The sequence below is a fragment of the Octodon degus genome, unplaced genomic scaffold (assembly GCF_000260255.1).
Source record: "Octodon degus isolate 3935 unplaced genomic scaffold, OctDeg1.0 scaffold00059, whole genome shotgun sequence".
NCBI lineage: Eukaryota > Metazoa > Chordata > Mammalia > Rodentia > Octodontidae > Octodon > Octodon degus.
Window position 1 is genome coordinate 4269264 of NW_004524635.1, and position 22162 is coordinate 4291425.

The 22162-nt window shown below is 41.3% G+C and overlaps 1 protein-coding gene across 2 annotated transcripts in view; it reads right to left on the reverse strand.

The window, feature by feature from the left end:
- Nucleotides 1-22162, reverse strand: part of Thrb (thyroid hormone receptor beta) — a 239898-nt gene that overhangs the window by 108457 nt on the left and 109279 nt on the right. The window lies entirely within an intron of this gene.

Here is a 22162-nt window from a genome sequence, read left to right on the forward strand (position 1 = left end):
AAGAAAAAGAAAAAAGAAAAAGAAAGAAAGAAAGAAAGGTCCTACCTCAATCAGACTGCATTGAAAAAGATACTGACAATTCATGTGTACCTGAAAATCTCAGCCCGCCATAGCCTGAATCCCTCATTTGCTCATTCGTGACTTTTACTCAGCTGGGGCTGACCTCCTTTTAACATCAACAAGAAGGAGGCCCTGAGTGCTACCGAGCAGAGGCACACCGATGGGAAGGGATGCAGATGGACACAGACCAATGATGAATGCAGGTCTGAGTCCTTCAGCACATTGCTGGGAACCAGCAAGGATTAGGTCCCTTTTTCTGGAGGGTAGAGCCGTGGAAGACAGTGGCAGCATATTGGCTTTGCGACAGCGCTGAAGCCCAGCACATGGGTTGAAGGTCAGTGACATCACACACAGGATGTGGAATCATGACACATAATTTTAAAGTGCTGGAACTGCCATTTCTTTAGGAAAAATGAGGAAACTAATACACATTTTACTTATTTCTCTAGCTGATGTTCCTAAGGTTTAAAGAGGATGAGTGTGAAAGTGACGGGCAGACTGTAATGGATCATGCACATGAATTCCATTGGACCAGGAGGAATCAGATTGACATTGGAGAGGAGGAAGCATGTGGAAGAGGAAGCATGTGAATTAGGATCACCAGATAGATTTATATATGACACTTCCTCCTGACCCTACATCTCATACCAGACAATGCATTCATACCCGATCACAGTCCTTGTCACACTCTGGAAATTACAGGTTTACATGGCTGCCTTTCCCACTAACATGGCACGTACTTATGGCAGGGGCTGTTCTTCTCATTTTTGTATTTTACACATGAAGCAGACTGTCTGATGCACAATAGGTACTCAACAACTATTATGGCGAATAACTGAGTAAAATGAAAAATAAGGTAATGTGGCATGATGGAAGCCAATTGAATTGGAAACTGATAAAGAAAGAAAAATCCATGTATTACCTGGATTAAAATACAACTATGTAGAAAATGTGCTCTTGTTCCAGTACAATACTCAGCCTGTTCACAATGGGTTTCTGACCTAACAGATGAGAAAATCTTGCTGAAAATTAAGTGCAAAGTTTCCATCTCTCAGGGGAGAGGGGGAAAGGGAGGGAGGGAAAAAGGGGATAGAAATTAGGTGGTGGCAATGGAGGTGGTGGGAAGATGAAGGATGTGGGCATACAGGAGGCAGAAAGTGACTCTACCACCTGGATAAATTCTGAGGATACAGCAAGGTTAAGATAAAAACTCTGCACTCAAGAAATTTATAGTCTATTTTAAGAGTTGCCTGGGCAGGAGCAGCTCAAAATCACAGATGGCATGTTCCAAGGAAGGAGTGCTGAGACCCGTGCAGGCCAACAATCCATCTCTAGGTAAAACTCATTTCCCTTGAAGGATGGAGCATGGGCACTCGCCTCTCCAACACATATATTTTTATGTAGTTTCTAAAAATACAAAAGAGGATAAAGTTGTTCCTGAGTCCTCTGAAACTGAAAAATCAATGGAATTTGCCATCATTTAGGAAGTCAGTTCAGAGATATTGGGTGGTACTGGGGAGATCCACATAACCTGTGGTGAGCTGGGGTTCCTTCTAATAACTCTAAGGCTAATAATTTGCAATCTATTAACAAAAATCCAAGAACACAGGGACAGATACATTTTAAGAGATGCAGGTATCTCATGCAGAATTTATTGGATGATGTCTAAGAAATGTTGGAGGAAACTTAGGGAACATCATAAAATGTTTGAGAGTGATTTTCCTATATCTGTGATGCTGCAATATGGGAGAGAGTTCAAGTGTATTCAGTGCTCCATGGGTGATCTAGAGATGCTTCCAGATAGTGCTGAAGGAGACGTTCCTCCACCTTAGGCCTAAAAAGATGCACCTTTCATAGCCAGAGGTGGCTGTACAGTGGATCATTCTCCCTGTATCTGGGGCTAATTTCTGTTCCCAGCGCATAACCAGTATCCTTATGCTTCAGAAAGCAGTGTGGTGTGTGCTGTGGTTCCAGAGCCAACCTAGTAACCATGAATGTCTGCTGAACGCCGGCCTGTTACATTCTCCTCTAAAGCTTCATATTTGTGCTTAGTGGATTTTGGCAACTGCAGGGGTGGTCTACTCTGGAGACATAATGCAAAGTTGTACTCCTTCTCTTCAGAAATGAGCAAATGATGTGGCAGACGTTTTCAGGGGTGCATGGACACCAGACACCTACTCTCAGGTACTAAATTAAGCTCTGGCTGCAGACTTTGATCACTGTTAGGATGAAAGTAGACAGCGGAAGAGAGCTCAGTAGATAGTGGAAGAGAGCTAAGTAGAATAAGCATAACTTAGTAAATGGAACACAAAGGAAACAGGTGAGCTATTGTTGGTGTGGAACAAGGAGAAGTTCCCTTTGTAGGTGGAAGAAAAACAAGATTCTAAAAAGCAAGCCTGGAAGTTGATGAGCCATCTTCCAAGCCAAGGATTTGGTCTAGGCTGGCCCTGTTTGCTCCAGACATGAACTAGGGTGTGGATCACTCAAAATGAGTCACTCATGGAGCCTACTTTGGCAGACTGAGGTGAAGAAACAACTTGCAACTCAGGGGTACAAAAGCTGAACGGGAGGGGTGAAAGATGTGCTGGAATTAAGGCCAGTGTAATTAGTTCTCCCTGTATGAGGGGGTCTAGCAGTGACATTTAAGTTTGACTTTGAAAAACTCAACTAGTATTTTTGTTCCAGGCAGGGCATGAAAAGCATGGCTGAGGGGCAATAAAAGAGAATGGGGCATACAATTTGGGCAGGGTCTGAAAGACACTGCGAAAACAATAAAGGGTCTTGAAAGGTTTCTATGACTTGGGCTTTATCCTGTGAGAAATGGGGAGTCAAGGGATGTCATTTAGGAGTGACATTTCTATGTGAGAAAAATAGCCCTGTGGCAGTGCAGAGGAGGCCAGGTCAGGAGGCTTACCCCTTTGATGGCACCTCTTTGAGTGGGATCATTGGTTTTCTTGTGTTCAGGAGTCAAGGCCCTCTTGGCCATCCTTAGGCAGTACTGAAGGGACAATTGAAAAATTACCTCCTGAGAACTTCCTGTAGACTCATTGTTTACACAGTCCCCTAAGTTAGATGGGAAGCACAGCGCCCCGTGCTCTTGACGTCAACCTTTTCTGAGGGTGTACTCTGCCACCTTCTCAAACCGTTTTCCTTAGTTAGCTTCTATATACAGTTAAAATTCAGAGACATCAAAGAAAAAGACAACCAGGGCTCCACCTGGGATGTTACAGAATTGGGCACAAAATGATTACTGCATCCAACTATGCTTACTTAGGTTAGGTGAAAGCTGGCCTTGAAAAAAATTTTTTAAAACTACACAGTTAGACTGCAGATGGAGCTGATTACAAGGCAGCGTAAGTCTCCAAGTTACTTAATAAAGATGTAGACTATGAGCATAAGCTCTGCTTATCTGGCAGGCTCGCTGTTAATCTCAGGGGATCACCTCTTGGAGGGAAGGAAAGTCAGAATTGCTCTGTTAGGTATGGCAGGAGATTCAAACCCCATGTGATAGACCCTGGCAAGTGATTGCTGCAAGGCAAAGCTATAATTTTCATTTCAGACTTTTAGCAGTCACTGTAAATGTTTTGCCCACTGGATGAGAGACAACACAACCAGGGCCTGCAGTTGAAGCTGAGAATAATTTGCTGTGGCTAATTTTTTTGGTTTTTGCTTTTAGCACACCGATTAGGCTTTACTTCTGCCCTACCCCTCCCACCTCTTTAGTTCATGCCCAACCATCTCATCCTAGGCTCATTTCTTCTCTCTTTTTTTTTCTGCAGTACTAGGGTTCGAACTTGGGACCTTGTGCTTGCCAAGCAGGTGCTTATGCCACTGAGCTGTCTCCTCAGTTCTTGTCTCTTTTTGACTACCTCCATGACATACTGTACTCTCCCTTCTCTTTATCTTCTCTTTGTCTCTTTCTGACTACCTTTTGACTCTTTTTGACTACCTCCATGTCATACTGTACTCTCCCTTCTCTTCATCTCCTCTTTTTCTCTTGCAGGCAAAGTCCCCATGTATGTTGGAAAGAACATGGACCCTGATGCTTACCAACAGAATGATTTTTAAAATCAAGATACTAATTCTTAAAGTGGGGATAAGATGAGGGCAGGTGAGATAGCTCAGTGAACTAAGTGCCTGCTTAGACAAGCGCAGGGATTCGGGTTCGATCCCTGGCCCTACATGCCATACCGGCCCTGCCCCTGGGCACGCTGAGCCGGTACTGAATCTGGGTGTGGTGGTGCATACCTGTGACACCAGCACTGGGAAGATTGAAAACAGAAGGATCACTACAAGTCTGAGCTGTCTAGTGAGACCCTGTACCAAATAAAAAACAAAAAACAAACAAACAAAACCAGTAGGGATAAGGTTGTCTACCCCAAAGGGGAATGTGGAAACTAAATAGAATAAACACGGGTATGCATGGTGGTTCTTTCACCATTACATGATAGGTTCTGGGGCCACGGGACCAGGCAAAGTCCTTCTGCTTTGCAGTCAGCAGTGGTAGGGGTAGGATTCCTAGGGTCAGAGAGGGTTTTAAAACAAACCATAAAGCCCCTTGAAAATTTAAAATACCCTGTTACGTCTAAGTTAGTGTCACACCAAGTGAAAAATGAAGTACTTTTTTAGCCACAAAATACAGTGGTAGGAAAGTCAAGGAAAAGCCAGCCAGTAAGAGGGATGAACTTGCCTGCTTGCTGTGTTCATGGCGCACTTATAGCTACCTTCTCCCCACAAGCAGACGACGCGGGGAGGACAGCCCTACACAGCAGGAGCGATGTCACCAACAGATGCTCTGCGGGCAAAAGCCCCGGCTCAAACTGCCTCTACTGACACCTGGTGGAGAGCAGAGCAGCTTCTCCGGAACAAACCTGAGAGGAGCTGTCGGAAGCACGTGCGCACAGGTGTGCGAGTACGTGCATGTGCACGTGCGGATGCGTGCGTGTGCCTGCCGGAGACTGGAAACACATTCGGCCCGTCAGGGGAATGAAATAATTCCTGAGGAATGAGAGTACCGTGCAGAACCACAGGATGCCTGAATATATAATTGCGGTTCGGTGACTCACTGAGACACGTGCATGAAAAGCAACAAACAAGAACGTGCAATTAAAACATTCTTGCTGAAGCCAATGACTTAGTATTGACTTTTAAAGAAGTGTTTGATGATGAATTAGACAGCAACAAACAGCCCACTCCTCCCCCAACCCTGGAGGGCTTCCTCAGAAAACCTGTAATGCTCAACTATCTGGTAGAGGTATATTACCTATAGTAAAAAATAAGTACATCTGGGTTCATCCCAGCGTGACAGGGTCTCCCAGGCTGAGCTGGCACTCTGTTGCTTTTGGGATCTGCAGGGAACTCCTTGCAGATTTTTAACTCTGGGACAAAATCAATAATCTTCCTGAGGGGGTGTTGCAAAGATAGGGTTGCTCCTAAAACTCCATGAAGATAAAAAGAAAACTCTAATAAATACAGCTATAGTTATTTATTACTTCTTGAAAGCCAAATAATGGGCGGATGAAGGGAGCCTCAAAGCAGTGCTCCTGTAGAGGCAGACTTCAGGGTTGTATATACAGTGGCAGGGACTCCCGCTTCAGGGCTTGCCGGCTCCTGCTTGGTGCCCTTCCTCCCAGCCACCTCATCAGTAGGCCCGCTGCTCCCACTGAGGCGTCAGGCGTGCAGCACAGCACACTGTCTGAATTTCATCCTCGAATGATCTGCTCTTGCGGGAGATTCTCAGGAGCACATCAGAATATTTAAGTCACAAAGAGAAGCCTGTGACATAAGTAGGAATGCGAGAGTTATTTATCTTTTTAAATCATAGGAACTACAGGTCAGGGTTGAGTCAGGTACTGCGACAGGTAGATCAGGGTAGGAAAGGCAGGAAGAAAGGAAGCCCCTTGCTGGTGCATGCACTTGGAGTTTTCTTTTCTTTTTTTCTTTTCTTTTTTTGCAGAACCGGAGATTGAACTCAGGCCCTTGCACTTGCCAGAGAAGTGCTTATTCCACTGAGCCATCTCCCCGGCCCCTAGAGTTTTCTGTTAGTATTTTTCCACTGGCATTCAACATGAAATCAGAATGTGCATTTCCTTAAATGTTGTGGTTGAAGGTATGATTCTGCTGGACAGCAAACAGGCCAGACACACCTGGGGATGGAGACGCTACCTCAAAGTCAAGTGTGCACTCTGTTTTTAATAAGTTTTTCATGGTGACCCCCAGCTCGAAAATAAATACTGAACTGTTCAGTTTATTAAGTAATTAGATCTAATAGTAGTATTAGACCCTAATAGTAGTATTTTCATGGTGTCTAGCAATTGTTTCTGTTTCCTTCCAAAATGAAAAATAGCCTTCTGCATTCCCATGAGTGGAATGTGGCACACCCGTGGGTTCCTTGATACAGAGTTTGGGAATCATGGTGATAACATATTTCCAAGGATATGATTTGCAGCTACTTGATGTTTGTGAGATCATGCCTGTACAGCTTGGCCTTTCAAGCTTCCTACTGTTAAATAATTCTGTCCATCTGATTACTGAGAAGTACATAATTAAGAGATACCCAGTGAAGCTGTAGGATTTAAGGAAGTCCTAGGAATTTTTCCTGGTAAGGCTATCATTCAGCAGTTTCCTGAGCCCCGATTGCAGGGGAGGCATGTGCGGAAGAATAAAAAAAAAAAAAAAAAAAAAAGGGACAGAACCCAGATGTAAGAGCTGTGATGAAGGGAATACAATTAGCCCTGTTATTTCCTGGCACTGTGGGGATATTGAAGCTTGCTGAGAAGCTGGCTGGGTATCAAACACTTTAGGTTCTTAAGTGAAAATGTGACAAAAGAGCAGGAGGGGTTAACCATGCCAGAATACTTGTTGGACTACCTGAATTGTTGGAGAAGTGGCAAATTGCCTGCATTTTCTTCCTGTTCTGCAGCGAGCTACCTGTAGTTAGCTACAGCGCAAGCTGGGTTAATGGGGTGCTAGCTTTGTGAGTGCACAGAGGGCTTGTTAAAACAGCTTGCCGGACCCCACCCCTAGAGTTTCTGATGCAGCTAGGGGGGGACCATCCGAGGGTTTGCATGTCTAACAAGTTCTCAGGTGATCTGGCTACACTTTCAGGGACTGTGTGGAGAGAACCCCAGCCTTTGCCACTTAGGAACACATTAGAGGAGTAAAGGAGCCATCCTGGTGGGTGACATCACCTCTGCATTCTAACAGTATACCCTTGGCCTTCTCTGAGACACTTCTAATGAAAGGGTACAAACTATGGGTGTGGCACCTGGGTCTGTCGATGGGCCATTTCCTTCTCTGAACCATGTGCATCTTATGTAGATGTCCTTAAATTTGGGACACTCAAATCCTACAGTAAGAAAACGACAAGACATGAGATGTGAGGGCTTTTTTCCTTCTCAAAATGGCCTTGAACTCTGCTTATGTGATTGCAGGCACAGCCATGGAGGCTGCCGGAAAAGTAGCCTTTGCTTCTCAAGGTATGGCTCATGGAAGACTCCTGTGAGGGGCTCTGCCCATCTTTTTGCAGGGATAGGCAAGGCCTATTTATTTAGAAAATGCCTCCCTTAGATGATGTTGAGAGCTTCTGCTCCCAAGAGAGGCACTTGATCATGTGGGTGATGGTACGGGTAACCATGCAGTTACCCCTGACCATTTGCCTCTGCTGTGGACTCCTGTGCACACCCACTGATTTGGATCCACTGAACACAGCTCCCCCGTGCTGTGCCTAGGTTATGCCACACACAGTGATAATGAGAAACTGTCAGCAAGTTTCTGGAGAACACATTCACACCCTTCATAGCACCAACAGCCTAGTGGCACGTTTCTCTCAGACTGCTGGATGCAGCCCACACTAACCCTCACCTGCTCCCTGCATTTATCTCAGAGTGTGGTTCGGTTCTCAGCATGCAGTCCCCAGACCAGTACCATCAAGGTCTTGGGTGGACGTGCTGGAAATGCAGAGGCACAGCCTCTGCCAGGTACCATCGGCTCAGAAGGTCGAGGGTGTGTCCCAAAGTCAGATTCTATAAGCCCTCCAGGCCATGCTTCCAATGCATGACCGAGAATGACTACTGCCCTGTATTTGTGAGCTCCACTGCCTACTGCTACCTATTAGAAAGTCTTCCAGAGGTAAGGACCACTCTTCTTCCTTTCCCAAGTTGGCACCGTGAACAGCGTGTAATAGGAACTCAAGAAACATTTGTTATTTATTGAAGCTAGGGCAGCTCTACTTCTTGCTCATAAGAGTGAATAAACACTTTGCTGGCGTGTCACCCCTGAGAGGTTGCCAAGGCTGAGTCTAAATCATCTCCCATTTCTTATGGGCTGTATTTTCCATATTTACAAATCAGCTTTCTCTAAATCCGTTCCAAGTTTTTACATTCCTTTCAGCTCAGGAAGCCAAAAAACAAGATGCCATGTTTTAGCCAGTGTCTGTTTCCTGCTGGGGGAAGGGCATTTCTGCATGATTCTTAAATTCCATACTCCCAGCGTGGTGATTATTTTTTGAACAATAGAATGAGATTGCTGATTCACGCTCGGCTCACAGCTCTAAGCACATTTTTTTTCCTGCTGTTCTTGCGCCTATGCAACACAATAATGTTCTATTCATCGCTCAGAATTAGAAATGCCAACATCTCGGATTATGCAACTGAAAGATCCTCCTCTCTCTGGCTTATTTAAAAACTTCCCACAAATAACACATTTTGAAATATTATATGGCCTTGACTTGGAGCCATTTGGCCTGGATAAGGAGGGAGTGACCTTATTTATTTATTTTTGTTGCAGCTCCTTGCACAATGCCTGGTACACTGTCACAATTATGCTAAAATACTGTTTGTTGAGTGAATCACATACTCAACTCATAAGGTCCAAGTCTTAGCTTTCTATTTTGCTCTGGTCTGTCACAACAAGCTCTTTCTTGGGTGCAAGGGGCAAACCTGCTCTCATCTTCAGAGGCTTGTGTTTGGATCCTGTTGCAAATGGCATGAATATCAAGCTTACTGGCTCTGATGGACTCTAGCCAGATGGATCTCAGCTTGCACACTGCAGCACCAACCCTGCCATGGCCACAGCAGTCAGATCTCTGGCTGTCTCTAGGAATGGCTTTGCCAGTGGGCAGCCAAGGTTATCTGTAAGGTTTTGTTTCCCGCTTGCAAAGTTAAACAAGCAAGGTACTTAATACTCTAAAAGTGCTAATGGTCATCCTGGGCTGCTCAACAAAATCACCCAGGCAGATCTGAAAATTCTCAGTGCCCAGACTAAATAGAATTTGGTAACTCAGGGCAATTTAAAAAAACTGCCTGGTGGTTCCAGTGCATGGCTAAGGTTGCGGGACTCTTCCCAGAGTGGCCTCTCCAATAGTACCCAGGAGGTTTCCGACATCTCTCCTTGTTCCTCCTCAACACGGCAGCCCAAGTATCCCTGCTAAAATATCATTCATGTCATGCTATCCCCCTATTCAAAACTCTGCATGGTGCCTGGAGCCACTTTTGCCTCTGTCTTCTCTTCCCATTTTAACTTTCCCAATTCCCACCCTATTCCTTGAATATGTCTTCTGTGCCTTCTACCAGAGGATTCTGTCCAGGGTTTGTCTTATGCATGAAATGCTCACTTCCTAGATACCTACTGAGGTCCTTCTGTCTCGTCCCTTAGGTCTTGCATACCCTTGGGTCTTACCTGCCTTGACCTCTGGGAGCTGCCGATTGAGAATCCCAGTCTTGGCTGTGCTGTGCTTCTTCCTTGTGTACTGACCTTCCCAAGACCCCTCCGGTAGCTCTGCTGCCTCTTCCTCCCATACATCTTGGTATCTTTTAGCATGAAGAACCATTCTGTCTGTGCTTTGCTCTTTGTATTTTTTGCCTCCCTCAGTTTTCTGTTGTTCACTGATGACCCCAAGACTGAGTGCAGCTCATGCCACGCAATGGATCCTTAATACACATTTGTTAAATCAAGAAGAGTGGTTGCCTTTGGAGGTGGAAGTGGAAGAAAGGTGCTGGACATAGGAGGGGAAGCTCATGATGTAGGGAGAAAATAAATTTTATTAAAGATCCCAAATTTTGGGGAGAACATTTATCACATGATTCTCATTTCTAAGAACTTCTAGGCAAAACATCTTGGTTATAAAAATGTATATTTTAGAGATAGAGCAGATGATTGTTCTTCTAGAGCGGGGTGGCAGGTGTGGGGGCTGGAAATTGTGGACAGACATAAGGACTGCTTTAGGGTTGAAGGAAATTGCCTATGATGATGGTCCACAGTGATGGCTGTACAGGTCTGAAAAATTACTAAAAATCCAGTAAACTGTACCTAGTTACATAACTTATAAAACTGCTGAACACGCACATTTAACAGAGGCATCTCATAGAATGTTAGGTCTAAAAGTGACATCTGGCTGGGGAGATAGCTTGGAAGTCTAAGTGTCTGCTTGGCAAGTGCAAAGATCTGAGTTCGATCCCTGGTATTGCATACCATGCTGGCCCCGGAACTGGGTGTAGTGGCCATGCCTGTACTCTCAGTGCTGGGGAGGTTAAGATAGGAGGATCACTATGAGTCTGAACTGTGTAGCAAGAAACTGTATCAAATAAATAAATAAAAATTTTAAAAAGCGGCATCTATTTATTGATAAAGATATATAACTTAGACTTCTTGATCAAGGCTCAACTAAAGAGTAATTTATTCGTATTAAATGCCTCCCCTTAATGCCTTCCACGTCACAGCTCTAAAAATTCTGCAGTAATTTTTAGGACTTCAAAAGTTTGTATGAAACTGAACTCTGCATTGATTTGACATTTTTGAATTTATAATACAAAGAAACCCACCATTCCTATTGACATCATTTTCTATACACTGATGGCCACTTGTCCTGCACATCACAGAGGTCCATATGTCTTCAGCTGTGGACTGGGACACGGCTTGGCTAGCAGTCCCATGAACCTCCCTCCAACTTGTTGACATTATGGCTGTCTAATAACATCAGGGAATAATAACTGCACATGTAATTAAAATGGTGGATAGTTAACAATTCAGTGAACACCGTTCTCATTTTCTTGGGAGCTCAATAGTATACTCTGTTAAGCCACATAGAGGAATATATTTCTTTCTGTTCTTCTGTCCATTTCTAAGTTCAAAATCTTGGCAAGTGCTTTCTGGAGAACACAGGGTCTGATTGAACTAAGGTCAGGAGACTGCTCACAACTAACTAATCAGTTAAGTCTCAACACTCTCCTTGCTGTCTAGTGGGTACAATGCCTGGGGTCTCCTGTGATAGGCTCCAGAGAGAACACAATCCCTCAGCAAGCAGAACGCTGAAGGTCTGGAGGCTCATACTTGGTGTTTGGTTCTGCGTAAAGCTGAAGGTGGCATGGGCTGAAATCCTCACTCTTTGTCATCCTGCGGATGAGGATCAGAGCATCTCGAGGAGCAAGTGCTCTTAGCTGCTGAGTCAAACTGCTTCTACCCAGACGTCCACGTCATCCAGCTGGGAGTTGTGCTGGGCATGGGTGGCCAGGACCTGCTCCTTCCCTCTGGCAGGCACTGCCCAATGGAGAGGAGAGAATGATGGACACAAAATTCTAATTAGCATCAGCAGTGCAGAGAGCAGTGAGAATGTGTGGAAGGGAAAGAGTGGTTTAAAAATTGCAAACAAACAGAAAAACAAGCTTCAAATAAGAAAACCAATCCTACAAATATAGATACGTGGAAAAGCATCCAGCCTCCCTACATAAAGGTCATTCAGGAAAAACACTTACTTTGTATTTTAAAGAGAAAAACAAATAAAAACAATGACACAAAATTTTAAAACAAGACAACAAGAGATTAAGTGTTTAAAACATTGCACATTGTTATCGTCAAACTACTTGCTTAGATTACAAGACATGGGCATGAAAAATTGATCAAACAATATAAACACTAACCTGTCTTTTCAATGAACTAATAGAAATTAGTAGTATAATTATCTTAGCTAGCATGTGTGTGTATTTTTTCTTTTATCTTTTTTTCCCCTTCACCCCATACCAGTTGTTCCTTCCTTTGGTGTAGTTTCTTCCCATTTCACAGTAGCTACTGTACACTTTGAATCTTATTTACTCTTTGAGTTTCTTATATACTAGGGAGATACTAGAATGTTTACACACGAGTCTCATTTATTTCACTTATGAGTATGGTTTCAAGTTGCAGCTATTTATCTATAAAAGCCTCAAGTTTATCATTTTTTTTATAGCTGAGTAATACTTCATTGTATAAAAATACCTCATCTTTTTTATCCATTCCTCAGTTAATGGAAGTCTGAGTTGTCTCCAAGATTTAGCTATGACAAATTGCACTACTATAAACATGGATGCCCATATATTGCTGTTGTATGACGTTTTTAATTCTTCTGGGAAGATACCCAGAAGGGGACCTGGGTCAAATGAGACCTTTAATCCTAGTTTTTTGAGGAATCTCCACAGTGATTTCCACAGTGGTTGTATAAATCTACATTCTCACCAACAGTGGAGAAGTATTATTTTTTTCCCCACAGCCCCTTTAGCATTTGTTATTGGCTGAGTTCTTGGTGACAGTCATTCCATCTGGGGTGAGATGGAATCTCAGTGTTGTTTTAATCTGCATTTCTCCAATGACCAATGATGAACATTTTTTCATATATTTATTTGCCATTTGTATTTCTTTATCTGAGATGTGCATATTCATCTCAAATGCCCATTTTGGCATTGGGTCTTTCTATTTGGGAGCCTGATTTTTTTTCAGTTCTTTATATGTTCTCAGTCCTTTTTATGAGGGACAGCAGGCTAATTTTTTCCCCAGTCTGTGTGTCGTCTTTTTACTCTGTTTTTTTTTCCCGTAGAACCAGGGATTGAACTCAGGGAAGCACTTATTCTACTGAGCCATCTCCCCGGCCCCAAAAGACTTTTTTTCCCCCAGAACCAGGGATTGAACTCAGGCCCTTGTGCTTGCCAGGCAAGCACTTATTCTACTGAGCTATCTCCCCAGCCCTCATGCAAAAGTTTTTTTTAATAAGAAGAGATACCAGATACTCTTTGAATTACATCAAATGCAGTCTGGTTTTTGTTCATGAACTCTCTGCCTATTCCTATATCTTCAAGACTTCTACCTACTTTCTCTTCCAGTAGAGTTAATGTTTTTGTTTTAATATTTACATCTTTGATCTATCTTGACTTTAGTTCTGTGTATGGTGATACAGATGGGTAGTTTTAGTCTTTGGCATGTGGAAATCTAGTTTTTCCAGCACCATTTATTAGAGGGAAAAAGCACTTATGACAGTATTTTACCCATAGTAAGTACTCAAAACTTTGAGTTGTCATTTATAGTCAAGGTAATTCATATATTCTGGAAGACTGAATGTTGGGTACTAGAGACCTGTTTCCATGGTGTCCTGGTTACATGGCTGCTCAGAAGTGAGGAACTAATCTGTGAAGAGGGTGGGATGCTCAGCAAATGCCCTTGCCATCTTCTAAGAACTTGTTTTACTGCATACACTATGTGTCGAGCTGCTGTTTTAGAAGGGGGGCATAGCATGATATATATATTTTCCTGGGTGAAATGATTTCTTCCCAGCAGTTGCTAACACTAAGGAAGTTGGGTTTCCAATTGTATAGCATGAAACAGTGTAAAAGAGATTGGGTGACAGGATCACTCACTTCTCAGGGGACAGAAGCATTGGTGATACAGACTATGAAATGATTAGGGGGCTTTTCAGGGACTTCAACCATTACTTGCCTAGCCAGAGAACACGTAACTCAATATCTTTCATAACATTTACTTTCTCTCAAATAATATAGTTTTGATCACAAAGCAATAGTTTCTAAAGATATAGCTTGGAATTCTTCAGTTGTAACACCTCTAGAGTCAAGGAGAAGTTCACTGCAGATAAGACCTGCTTAGTGACCTACTTTTTCACACAGAAAGAAAGACAATGGGTCATGGCCATCAACTTGTATTGTTGACTTTATCTGCCATAGAAACAAAAACTATTTGATTTTCTTGGAAAAATTTCATGTGCTTTGAGAACAAAGACTTCCAGAGAAAGAGGACTCAGAATGTTTCTGAAACACTAAAGAAATAATGTGGATCCCAGACAAAATGCACGAAATGTGTACATGAAGCTACCTTTGCTAAGCTCCAAGGCCAAGGTCTATTAGGCCCTTGGCTTTGTATTAGAAGTCTAGAACAAAGAGTTTCAATTTGTTGTGTTCAATAAAACTGAGTAGAGAAAAAGAAAACAATGATACTTTAAATATGTTAATCACCATTATCTTGTACATGAATATAAGTTTCCCTAAAAAAGATCATAATGTTAGTCATAAAGGCATTACCAGCAATAGCAGCTAATATTTATTGAGTGCTGACAATGTTCTAGGAACTCTGCTGGCTGTCCTACTTATACTACTCCATTTCCCACTCTCAACAACTTGTGATGTATGTAGATAATACTAATCCATTTTACAACTGGGGAAACTGAAGTTATGAGACACAACTTCTATGTCTAAGAATAAAAACTGTTTTAAGTGAGAGAGTCAGGAATTAAACCCAGGTGACTCTCCTTAGGCACACTCTACATCGTCAGTCACTTTCCTCTGTGGCTCAATAATCTCCTTGATCAGAAAACTTGGGACACCACTGAGTTACAGGATGTTATAGTACAGGTTCTCTTATGTCCTGAGTTCTGGGTTTCAGGGTAAGTCCTGTGGGGATTTGACTGACTTTGTCAGATAAAAAAGTTACATTTTTTTGTTATATAGGTGTTGCTTTATCTTGGTCTTAACCATCCAGCTGAAAAGTGTAAACACAAGGTATAAAAAGTAAAACCATATCAATATGCTGAGCTGTAAAAGGCTCAAGTCAACAACTTCTGACATTGCCAGTCATGCGATGTCAGATAACCCACTACTATTATAGACTACTGGACTATATTGGATTACTTTGCTGAACTCATGCACCTACAATATATGAATGGCAATGACATACCCATCTCTGACAAAAGTAAACAAAAAAGGGGGATATAAATGAAGGACCATTTTGTAGTGAAAAAAAATATATATCTGTATATACAAAAATATGTATATCTGTATATACAAAAATTAGCATAGAGGAAAGTGGCTGATGATGTAGAGTGTGCCTAAGGAGAGTCACCTGGGTTTAATTCCTGACTCTCTCACTTAAAACAGTTTTTATTCTTTGGCATAGAAGTTGTGTCTCATAACTTCAGTTTCCCCAGTTGTAAAATGGATTACTATTATCTACATACATCATGTAGATAAAAATATATACCTGTATATACAAAAGTTAGTATATACAGCTACTTTCTCTTAGTTCAATGAGAAGAAAGTTTGAACTAATAGTGTTTAGACAAGGTATCATGTCTGTATCTTGTATTATGAATAACTACTGCAAAGACAATAAACAGTAAATTAATTATTGTAATTGTCTTACTAACCTGTTTTGAAACTGACTCATTGGCACTTCTCTCTCAATAAAATTAATATAAAAAAGAAAAAGAAACTAAAAAAAAAAAAGGAATTAAACCCAGCCCTTGTGGGTCCATGCTCAATATACCAAATTGCCATAACGAGTGTCTCTTACAAGAATAATAATAGTCACATGCATTTATACTGCCTTTTTCCATTGCTGATAAACTCTTTTTATTTTCTCCCTTACAGATAAGAAAGCCATGGCTCAGAAGTTAAGTATTTCTGGACTAAAAATTGTGTTTCCTGACCCTTAAACCAAATTCCTTGTCACGGTTTAGAACATCCTCCAAAAGACCGATGTGCCCAGCAGTGGGGCTCGTAGGAGATGCTTGCATCTGAGGGCTCTCACCACTTCAGTGCATTAATCCACTGATGAGATCATAATCTGATGGAACTGCAGAAGGGGATGGAAACAAGAGCTAGGGCCCAGTGAAAGGAGGGACTCACGGGGCTGTAATCTTGGGAACCATGTGTGGTCTCTGGTTCCTTCTTCTTGGGCTCTGACATGCTCCCTTTCCCGGCCTCCTGTAGCTGTGAGGTGACCATCTTTCCTCAGTCAGACCCTTCCTCATGATGTTTCTGCTGTGGAACCAGCTGACCATGAACTAAAACCTCGCCAAAATAAATCTTTCCATTTCCTTTGGTTTTTTGTCACAGTGATAAATAGTTGAATAAAACACTTTTTTTGAAGTATCTGAGCTAAAGCTTCCATTTCCTGAATGGAAGGTCCCCACAAATTTTTTTGATGTCACTACTTACAAGGACAAAAGTTGAGCAGCTATTGTAACTACAAGACTTTTTAAAAATGATATGACTAGCTCAGAGTAATAAGAAGCTAAATTTTAACTGTATAGAATACAGAATTTGGCTGGATTAACACAGGTAATTTTAAAAGTTACCTTGAAGGAGAAAAACTAGGAAACATGATAGGGGCAAAGCCATACATTTATATGCACAAAATGGGTAAGGCAGTGATCTTGAGAAACATTTGCAGGTTTTTGAAACTAGCAGTTAATTGTTAGGATTCTCACCCTGACTGACTATATGTGCTGATACCTGTGAACTAAGCAACTGCACTGAAGATAGCAATATGCTATACTAGGGTCATGCTTGGAGTGCCTGTCATTCTGGTCTTCTGAATATGTACTGCTTGTCATGACATACCAATTACTGCCATACTGTCTCTCAAGTAAATGTTTGTTTAAAAAAAGGGTAATAAATGAAAAATAGAGACAAGAAAAACATGTCATAGGACTGTTCTGCTACAATGCTGTATATGGTTAGATTTCTAAATTTCTGTGTAAAATATGTAATTGTTTATTCATATTTTAAAAATATTTTTTAAAATTTTTTCTTCATATTCTGTAGGGACTTAAAGTTTAACATATCAATACTTGATAGAAAATACTTGTTCCATGTTATGCCTAAGATGTTTGATATTCAGAGAGATAGTTAGGTTAAACCCAACTACATATGTTGAAGGGTAATAATAAGGTTCTCTTCTGGAGGGTTAACAACCTGAGTTTGCAGACCAAACATTAGAGAAAAAGAAGGGCTGCAAGGTCAATCAATATTTTGGCCCTAGCCTTTCAAGGTCAGTGACAACTCAGGATATGGGAGAACCTATACTGTAACATCATGTAACTCAGTTGTGTTCCAAATTTTCTTATCAAGGAGATTAGGGGGCCACAGAGGAATGTGACTGATGATGTAGAGTGTGCCTAAGGAGAGTCACGTGGAGAGAGAACATTCTCTCAGGCTTTCGCAGAGAGCAAATTGGTCAAGCAATGGCCATGACTCATCTACATGGCTGACACTGACAAAGGATCTACAAACGGCGGTACAGGGTATCAGGATAAGTTCTGAGGGGACTTGACTGACCTTATCAGATACAAAAATTACATTTCTTATTATATAGGTCTTGCTTTATCTTGGTCTTAATGATCCAGCAGAAAAGTATAAAAACGAGGTATAAGGGGTGAAACCATGTCGGTATGCTGGTCTGTAAAGGGCTCAGGTCAACAACTTCTGACATTGCCAGTCCTGCAGATGACCCACTACTATTATGAACTACTGGACTATATTAGAATATTTTGCTGAACTCACACACCTACAATATTTAAATGAAAATGGAATACCCTTCTCTGACAAAACTAAATAAAAAAAGGGAGATACAAATGAACGACCATTTTGTATCTGTATATTCAAAATAGTTAGGATAAATATACAGCTACATTCTCTTAATTCAATGAATAAGATTTGTTCTAATAGTATTTGTGGACGGGATGTCATGTCTGCATCTTGTACAATGAATAACCACTGAGATTTTTTTTTTTTTTGGTCATCTCAGTATGCCCTCAGGGTAGGTCTGGTTTGGCTTGAGGAACTGGGAATTGAACCATAGCATCCTGAGCCTGACTTAAACAACTGAGCTAATGATGAGGTCCCTGAATAACCACTGAGACAAAAAATAAAAGCAGGAAAAACTCAAAAAAAGAGAGAGAGAGAGAAAAAAAAAAGAATAGTTCACTTGAGTCTGGAATTTTCTGATGCAGCCAACCCTGTATGAGTGAGACATGAGCTGGCAGGAAAATATTTCTTGTTAGATACGAGACATTGCTCAGTTCAGTAAAGGTTATATGGCTGTTCAGAAAATTACAAGTTCTATTGATATTCACTGCTCCATTTGACTGAGGGTATTATTTTTTTTTATCATTTTTGGGTCAGTTTCATGAAAGTAAATTCTACAGTATAACAACTGAGTAGGAATGAGCATAAAGAACTTTCATTAAGTTCCAAGGTGTCACACACTATCTAGCTCAATCTCAGGTTGATTCTTCTGGAGGCATTTATAAAGGTATTACAAATGCATATTCTTCTAACAGAGATAATTTCTTTCCTGAAAAGTTAAAAGCTATTTTGAAACCAGGGACAATAGTGATTGTTTAAAGGGAAATTTGGGAATAATATAAGGGATGAAAAAGATGACTGGCTGCAAAATCATTGACTTCTCATCTCAAAAGCTGAGTGCTGGTTTATTGTTTACTGCCCTTCTATTCCTAGTACTCTTCCTTCTGTGATTCTGGACTTGGAATTTGGCAAGCCATTTCCTTGTTCCCAGACAGAGGTCTTTCTATTTCATTCAGTCAGTAGAATGCACTAGAGCCAGACTAGAAAGGGAGAAGATACAAGGAGACTTTCCCTCTTTCTTTTGCTATGTCCCATGGCCCTTCCAGAAGCAGTCTCTTTGCATCTCCCGGAGGTTTTGACAGCAGCTGTGAGTCCTCTTCCTTAGTGCTGGAGCACTTCCTGAGAATGCTCCTCTGAGTTCCTAGACTCTAGCAAGCCCATCCCATCCCATCTTTTGGTTCCTGGCTCTAAGGATGACACGTGCTTCTAGCAACTGAATCACTTAGCCTTCCTTCTGCCAGTTCAGTGCTCCAACACTTAACAATTCCCCACATTAATTCCTTTGGTTTGGATTTCCAGTGGCAACTTTGGTTTCCTCTGAAGCCTGACTGCTGCATGTTGGGAGCCTGTTTGTAGCAAGCAGTGGTTCTCCCAATGGTTCAGCACCAGAACAATGCCACTGACTGAAGCCAAACTGCTCCTACTACATATGGGACATTATTTTTTTCTAGAAAAAAGCAGAGCATGTATGAAAAATGATAACCCCAACCTGAATGGTAGTAGAAGGGAAGTTTTAACACATTTCTGCCAACTTGAACCATTGGTAGTACACACGTGACTGTTGCATAAGGCAGCCTGTACCACCCTGAGGGACTGTCCAATGTTGCCTGGTGAGACAGTCATGTGTGTACCTCTGTTGGTTCAGAGCCACCTGGCAGTGAGACATAGGAAATACAGCTCATCCATGACATGAACCGTATTTTTTTTTTTTTTTGCATAAAACAATGCTTATTCACTTTGGCAATTTTTACAAATGCAGGAAGTTTAAAAGAAAATATTAGAACTTCCAGAGTAAATCACTTATATTTTGGTGAATTGTTTCTGATCTTGCTACTCCTTACTTCCAAATATTGAAAAATAATTTTTATTTTTTTTTGCTCCGAATGCCCTCGGGGTGAATAATTTTTATTTTTAAGCAATATTTGGTGTCTAGCATTTTCACATGGCAATGTGAGGTCAACTCTTGAGAGGAATGTGAACTTGCTTCATCGCAGGAAACCTGTCTCTCTCTCTTTCTGGAACTGAACCACTCTAGCTGCTTACCTCTGACCCAGAAACCAAACAATGGCCAAGGCTATGGGCTCTCACTTCTGGTATGTCTGTTATGTATGCCCTCTCAGCTGAGATCACAAAATAAACAAGGAATCTGTACACAGGCAAAATGCTCAGTACATTGTGAGCTGGCTCCTGGAGTGGATTTGTATAACATTTTGAAGGAACAGAATACTGCAATCCATCATATAGAGAGTGGCTCGTTTGGTCAGAGAGGCACCTCAAGTGCCTGTGCTAACTGACCTCATCTGCAACATACGTTTAGTATTTTCTACTTATTTGTTCATCCATTCAAAACTACTATCAGGCCATCTATCAGTGGTGTGGTCAAAGCCTGGTTCCATTGATGGGCACATGGACAAGACATAACTGTTCTCTTTCATCATAAAATTTATAGTTGGAACAACCAAGCTTGAGAAAGAAGGAATTACAAGAACAAACAGATAGGTCCTCATACCACTTTTCCTGATTAATGCCAGAACCCATTATTAATGCATTTGTTCTTGATTTATTCATAGGGCACCTGTTACTATTCCTTGCATCTCTTAAGAGGTCTCCAACTTTGAACTTTTCTCAAATAAATTGTGGGTAGTTCTAACTGCCTATGGTGCCGATGTTTCGGCATCTTTCTGCCGTAAGCTTATTTTTTAGATAGAAAAGAGATCAGGAATGTTTATTCTCTAATTAATATAGACTTGCAAATGTGAGTTCAAAGTAAAATTAGTGGAAGTACAATGGTATCTGTGTTCAACACAACTTGTATTCTTTGAAAAATTGGATATAAAATAAAAAGAATAGCAGAACATCCTTATTAATGTTAATCTAGAATTAATGTCCCAAATGTAGAAATAAAATGTTAGATATCAAATAATACTTCCATGATAAAATTAATTTAAAGATTAAAAAGAAGAAAAGCATAAATATAACAATAAAAATACAATTTTTTTCTGAAATGAGGGACATTTTTATAAACAATCTTTTGTCAGAGTAAATGAAAGCCTCATTACTAAATATGTAAAGAAAAATTATGATTTATACAATGAAATAAAGCTATATGAGACCTTCAGTGCTGTACTTAAAAAAGAAATGACATAGTTTTATACATTTATTATGATTTACACATCAATGAGTTAAGAATTTGTAGAAAAAATTATGAAATAAAAGAAAGCTGAAATACAAATTAGAAAAGTTATAGCCAGAAAACTTACAGAATTACAAAATATTGTGACAGAACTAATAGGTAGAGATATTCAAAGATTGATCTTTGTACAAACCTCAAACAATAAATAGATGAATTATTGATAGTTCATCAACGGGAAGGAAGAAAAAAAGAGAAATAAATTTTAAAAATTAAGAACAAGTGGAGGGGGCCAGTGAGATAGCTCAGTGGACTAAGTGCCTGCGTAGGCAAGTGCAGGAACCAGGGTTTAATCCTGGTATCATATGCCACACTGGCCCTCTCCCCCACGTGCGCTGAGCCAGTCACCAAGATGGGGCGTGGTGGTGCATGCCTGTAATCCCAGCACTTGGGAGGCTGAAAGCAGGAGGATCACTATGAGTCTGAGCTGCATAGTGAGACCCTGTACCAAATGCATAAATTAAAAAAAAAGAACAAGAAGAGGAAATTAAATAGATCTTGAAAATTAAAACGATTATAAGAAAAGACATAGAAAAGGCAAATCATATAGACTAATAAGGAAAAAGACAGCGAAGGAACCCTTCTCCTTTGCTTGAAAATTCCAAGTCAAAATGGCTTCATATGTGATTATTTTATAGGTCAAAAATTATTTAAATATTTTGAAAGCACAAAGAAAATTTCTCAATGATTTTAGTGGAACTAGAATAATACTGATACTATAAATATGAAAATGACAGCATCAAGACCCAGTCCTAGCCCAGGTACGGTGAATGTGTTGGAGAGCTTCCTGCTACCCTGCACTGGCGGGACCTATTACTGGTCCCAGCCAAGGCGCAGCAGGGGTGAGACTATCTTCCACACCCTTGGGATGCCCCCAACCACTCCGAGCACCTCCCCCATCCTGCCCACCGAGAAGGAATTTCTGCCAGGTTCCAGGAACCCCCAAACCCAGTCCTAGCCCAGGTCCCATGAGTGTGTGGGAGAACTGCTTCTTCCCCCTACTCCATCTTGTCCCCTCCAGACTCAGCTCAGGCCTGGCATACAGGCCTGGGGTGAAACCCTGCAGCTGCAATTGTTGTAGAGAGTGTAGAGGATAGAACCACCCAGCTAGTCCAGGAGCAGAAAATCTTTCCAGAGAGGCACAACAGGTTCATCCTCAAGGGCAGTAGCAGGAAGGAGCTGAGCACAGCAGCCAGACCCAAGCCAGGCACAGCTGGATAAATCCAAACTTTGT